Source organism: Giraffa tippelskirchi, chromosome 6, assembly GCF_054371585.1.
Source record: "Giraffa tippelskirchi isolate mGirTip1 chromosome 6, T2T-mGirTip1v1.2.pri, whole genome shotgun sequence".
NCBI classification, from domain to species: Eukaryota; Metazoa; Chordata; class Mammalia; order Artiodactyla; family Giraffidae; genus Giraffa; species Giraffa tippelskirchi.
In genome coordinates, this window is record NC_137280.1 from 62086926 (window position 1) to 62093465 (window position 6540).

The window sequence follows — 6540 nt, forward strand, 5'->3', positions numbered from 1 at the left end:
TGATATTGAGGAAAAAGCAGAATGGAGGCTTATGAAGATATCCAGTCAGACTGTTCAAAAGAATAGACTCCTCATCTTTACCATCCTACTGCAGTAACCAATCAGTGAAACACTTGTATTGTCCACTGCAGGCATTAGTGTTTTACTAAGAGAAGAAAAGAAAAGAAAAAGGATGGGAAAAGGAGAAAAGAAAGGTATGGTTATTGCCACTTACAGTTAGAGGTCATACCTGGTTATTCCTGCTAACCATTCTTTCTTTATTATATTTATTTGGCTGTGTCAAGTATAAGTTGTGGCATGAGTGATCTTCATAGCATCATGGGTGATCTTTCCTTGTGTCGCCTGGGCTTAGTTGCTCCACAGCATGTGGGATCTTAGTCTCTGGACCAGAAATCAAACCCACATCCCCTGCACTGCATGGATTCTTAACCACTGGACCACCAGGGAAATCCCATTCTTAGTAACTTTCAAACTTCAGCTTAAAAGTAACTTCTGTCAGACCTTCCTTGACCCCTAGGTTAGTTTATATCTTCTTACCCTCCAGAGCAACATGTACTTTCCTTTTTTTGGACACATAACGACATCTTTAAGCCACCCCAAGGTGGCTCAGCATTAACAAATCCGCTGGCAAGGCAGGAGATGCAGGAGAGGCAGGTTCAGTCTCTGACTGAGGAAGATCCCCTGGAGGAGGAAATGGTAACCCATTCCAATATTCCTGCCTCGATAATCCCATGGACAGAGGAGCCTGGTGGGCTACAGTCCATGGGGTTGCAAAAGAGTCAGACATGACTGAGCACGCACACACGCCGGACATCTTTTATTACCTGTTTGCTGCTGTCATCGCCATTAAATCCTATGCTGTGCTTACCATTTTACTCACACCAAGCATAGTACCTGACATAAGTTAGCCACTTGATACATATTTACTACAATGAATTGGCTTGACCTGTAATCTGATTATGACTGTGTGAGCTGTATTCAAGGAGAGAAGGAAGATGAAGACAAAATTCCAAATTAATATAATTGGCTCCATCATTTGCAACTAGAATCTGCAAAAGATTACCTAAGTGCTGAGGGAATGTAGAACAGTTGAGTGAGTGGCCGAAGTCTTTTTGGACAAGGTGCGTGGTGAGCAAGAAAGTTTTGATCTTATGTGTTTCTAATGTGTTACTAACTAAAACATTTGTGAAAAGGGAGTTGTTCAGTTTGGTACTAAAAGAAAAAAAAGATGAAGTAAGGAAAGGTTGTATTCAATACATTGAAAAATGTGTATTATATACCATGTGTAGAGAATACAACTGTGAATAAGACATGGTCCTTGCCTTAAGAGCTAAATCTCTTGAAAAGGTGTAAGTCAATAATTGCAATACAAATTAGTGACTGTTATGACAAAGAGGTAATTATGAAAACTTGAAGAGAAAGAGATGTTAATTAATTTGGGTCTTAAACAATGGATAATTGAAGAGAGGAGGAAAAGGCTTTTTCCTGCAATAGTAATAGCATTTGAAAGGCAAAAGTGTAATAAGCCTGTCCGGCCAGATGGCGCCAAGGAGATTCCAGAGGTGATTAAGCAATGAAATGAAAAGACCAAGTGTGCTTTTTGTTTGTTTTAAAGGTTAACTAGATCTTTACCTTACAATAAAGGAGAAAAAATGCGTTCTGGTCAAACATCCCTAGATTCTTGAGCCAGATTTCCTGGGCTTGGTTTCAGGCTCTGCTTCTATTAGCTGTGTGATCACTTCTTTATACCTCAGTTTGCTTGTTTGTAAAATAGGGTTAAAAATATCACCTGCCTGATAATGTGGTTGTGAGGACAAAATTAGCTACTATATGAAAAAAAAATTATAGAATGCTGCCCATACTATAAAAGTGGCTCTTGTGATTCAGTTCAGTTCAGTCGCTCAGTCATGTCCGACTCTTAGCAACCCCATGAATCGCAGCATGCCAGGCCTCCCTGTCCATCACCACCTCCCGGAGTTTACCCAAACTCATGTCCGTTGAGTCGGTGATGCCATCCAGCCATCTCATCCTCTGTCGTCCCCTTCTCCTCCTGCCTCCAATCTTTGCCAGCATCAGGGTCTTTTCCAATGAGTCAGCTTTTCGCATGAGGTGGCCAAAGTATTGGCGTTTCAGCTTCAACATCAGTTCTTCCAATGAACACCCAGGACTGATCTCCTTTAGGATGGACTGGTTGGATCTCCTTGCAGTCGAAGGGACTCTCAAGAGTCTTCACCAACACCACAGTTCAAAAGCATCAATTCTTCAGCACAGTCCAACTCTCACATCCATACATGACCACTGGAAAAACCATAGCCTTGACTAGACGGACATTTGTTGGCAAAGTAATGTCTCTGCTTTTTAATATGCTATCTAGGCTGGTCATAACTTTCCTTCCAAGGAGTAAGCGTCTTTTAATTTCATGGCTGCAATCACCATCTGCAGTGATTTTGGAGCCCCTCAAAATAAAGTCTGACACTGTTTTCACTGTTTCCCCATCTATTTCCCATGAAGTGATGGGACTAGATTGATTATATTCTTTGCAGCCAAAGATGGAGAAGCTCTATACAGTCAGCAAATACAAGACCGGAAGCTGACTGTGGCTCAGACCATGAACTCCTTATTGCCAAATTCAGACTTAAATTGAAGAAAGTAGGGAAAACCACCAGACCATTCAGGTATGACCTAAATCAAATCCCTTATGATTATACAGTGAAAGTGAGAAATAGATTTAAGGGACTAGATCTGATAGAGTGCCTGATGAACTATGGATGGAGGTTCGTGACATTGTACAGGAGACAGGGATCAAGACCATCCCCATGGTAAAGAAATGCAAAAAAGCAAAATGGCTGTCTGAGGAGGCCTTACAAATAGCTGTGAAAAGAAGAGAAGCGAAAAGCAAAGGAGAAGAGGAAAGATGTTCCCATTTGAATGCAGAGTTCCAAAGAATAGCAAGGAGAGATAAGAAAGTCTTCCTCAGTGATCAATGCAAAGAAATAGAAGAAAACAATAGAATGGGAAAGACTAGGGATCTCTTCAAGAAAATTAGAGATACCAAGGGAACATTTCATGCAAAGATGGGCTCGATAGAGGACAGAAATGGTATGGACCTAACAGAAGCAGAAGATATCAAGAAGAGGTGGCAAGAATACACAGAAGAACTGTACAAAAAAGATCTTCACGACCCAGATAATCACGATGGTGTGATCACTCACCTAGAGCCAGACATCCTGGAATGTGAAGTCAAGTGGGCCTTAGAAAGCATCACCACAAACAAAACTAGTGGAGGTGATGGAATTCCAGTTGAGCTATTTCAAATCCTATAAGATGATGGTGTTAAAGTGCTGCACTCAATATGCCAGCAAATTTGGAAAACTCAGCAGTGGCCACAGGACTGGAAAAGGTCAGTTTCCATCCCAATCCCAAAGAAAGGCAATGCCAAAGAACATTCAAACTACCACACAATTGCACTCATCTCACATGCTAGTAAAGTAATGCTCAAAATTCTCCAAGCCAGGCTTCAGCAATACGTGAACCGTGAACTTCCAGATGTTCAAGCTGGTTTTAGAAAAGGCAGAGGAACCAGAGATCAAATTGCCAACATCCTCTGGATCATCGAAAAAGCAAGAGAGTTCCGGAAAAACATCTATTTCTGCTTTGTTGACTATGCCAAAGCCTTTGACTGTATGGATCACAATAAACTGTGGAAAATTCTGAAAGAGGTGGGAATACCAGACCACCTGACCTGTCTCTTGATAAACCTGTATGCAGGTCAGGAAGCAACAGTTAGAACTGGACATGGAACAGCAGACTGGTTCCAAATAGGAAAAGGAGTACATCAAGGCTGTATATTGTCACCCTGCTTATTTAACTTATATGCAGAGTACATCATGAGAAATGCTGGGCTGGAAGAAGCACAAGCTGGAATCAAGATTGCCGGGAGAAATATCAATAACCTCAGATATGCAGATGGCATAACCCTTATGGCAGAAAGTGAAGAAGAACCTCTTGTTATGATTATGAAAGTATTATTACTTTCTGCCAGTCAGGAAGTGATTTTGTCATATTTCATTGCCTTCACCTCAGGCTTGAGTGACAAATTTTTGTTTCTGAATAATGGAGCCAGGCCAAGGACTTCCCTGGCAGCTCAGTGGTAGAGAACCTGTAGTGAATGTAGGAGATGTGGCTTTGATCCCTGGGTCAGGAAGATCTCCTAGAGAAGGAAATGGCAACCCACTCCAGTATCTTGCCTGGGAAATTCCAAGGACAGAAGAGCCTGGTGGGCTGCAGTCCATGGGGTAGCAAAAGAGTTGGACATGACTTGGTGACTAAATAGGAAGAAGAAGCCAGGCCAAGATTCAAACATACCTAAGAGATGGTTATGTAACTTTTAAGTTTGAAAAGCACCGGTATTCAGAATGTGCCCTATGCTAGGATCACAAATGCTCTTTTTGCCTCCAGGTTGGAAGTGGATTTTGGACTGTACACATATGGTTAAGGTGAACTTTCAAACGATTAATTAAAAAATTACGTACTTAAAAATTTTACCTACTTAATAAGGAAAAAAAAATCCTCAGGATAATTTCTATGCCAGGGTAATCAAGTAGCAGTCATTCTGGTGATAACTGTATTTGCTTCTACAAGAGTCAGCTGACCAAGCCTTTTGTCATTTTAGCAATATAGGAACTCACAGTTACCAATAAGCAGTTAAGTGAAGAATTATCTTCAGGAAAGCAATTTCCCACATGTTAAACTGATTTTCTTGAGTTCTTTCTAATTCAATGTGTCTTTCAAGCAGCTGAATTTGTTGATAGCAGGGAGGAATGTCAAGGAAATTCTTGGTTTTAATGGCACCCCACTCCAGTACTCTTGCCTGGAAAATCCCATGGACGGAGGAGCCTGGTAGGCTGCAGTCCATGGGGTCGCTAAGAGTCGGACACGACTGAGCAACTTCAGTTTCACTTTTCCCTTTCATGCACTGGAGAAGGAAATGGCAACCCACTCCAGTATTCTTGCCTGGAGAATCCTAGGGACGGCGGAGCCTGGTGGGCTGCCGTCTATGGGTTGCACAGAGTCGGACATGACTGAAGTGACTCAGCAAAGTATATTTACCTTGTATATTTACTCTGATCATTCAGAGTGTTGGGGAAACAAGATTTGGAGACCAGGAGTTTAGCTTTTGGTTTCATCACTTATAAACTGTGATTTGGCCAAGCCACTTAACCTCTTTAAGTTTCATATTTGTTATTTTCACAATCTAGGTAGTTTTGAGTGTCAAATGATGCCTGTGAAAGTGTTTTGACACATAGTTATTTCATTAATAGATAAAACACATTTGGGTTGAAAAATGATGACAAATACTGTACTTGTATAAACTCAGCAAACTGCCGGGAACTTTAAATTTCATTAAGACATTGCCCTATCCCTTCAGCGATTTGACTGACATTTGACTTGTTCAAGGTCCCGAGCCTGGCTAGTGGCAGCCAGAGTTTAGGTCTTCTGATTTCTAATCACCTAGTCTTTCCTACTACACCACTGTCATTCATCATTCATTCAATACAGCTTTATGGACGATAAATGCAAAAACATTGTGCTAGTTGCTGTGGGTGATTCTGATTTATCAGACTCAGATTCTCCTCTCAAGGAACTCAGAAACTAGTGGGGTAATAGCCATAAATGTATAGTCAGAAGCTGGGACGATAAGTATGAATAAACTATTATGTGATCTGGTGAGGATCAGTGGACACTTGGTAGAAGAGGTGACAATTCATTTCTGCTCCAAAAGGCAGAAAGGATTTGTACATAGGTCTTAGGGTTTAAAATAGGCAGTCCAGGGTTACAGTAAGGTGAACAAATGCACTGGTCTTAGCCCTCAATAAATTCTAGGAAGTTTCAGGGTTTTTTTTTTCCTAACAAGGTCCATCTCTCACCTGTGAATCTTGCAGACTTCTATTGTTCCCTCTAGAATGCCTGTCCTGGACAAAATTCATGTAACTTGCTGGAAGGCCTTGCTGGATTCACTCCAGGCAGAGTGAAGGACTTCCTCCCGCTTCCATGGCTCCCTCCCCGCCCACCACTTTTTTGGGGCACTTATGACACATCTCTGTTTATTTTACCTCTTTGCCCCGCATCCTTCACCCTCTTTCTGATCTTGAGAAAAAAGGGCAGTGCGCATCAGTGTATCTTCAGCCTGGGTACAGTGACAAAATGCACAGTTGCCTGACAATTTGGGGTAAAGGAAGGGAACACCTGGCATACCCTCTCCTTTCTTCCTCTGCCAGACGCCTGCCCACACCTTCTTGCAGATTCAGCCGTGAACGTCACATTCTGCATGCACCTGTAGCTTTTTCTACCGCCCCCTACCACACGGTAGGCACAGGCCAGAAAGGCTGTGTCTGATTCCTCTCTATGACACCTGGGCCCGGCACGTAGCGACCCGTCCACAGAGCAGCCAGATGAATGGAGACTTGCCGAGGCGGCGAAAGCACCACGCGGTTTCCTCGGAACCAGCTCCACCTCTTTCTGGGTAGGATCCCAGCGGCT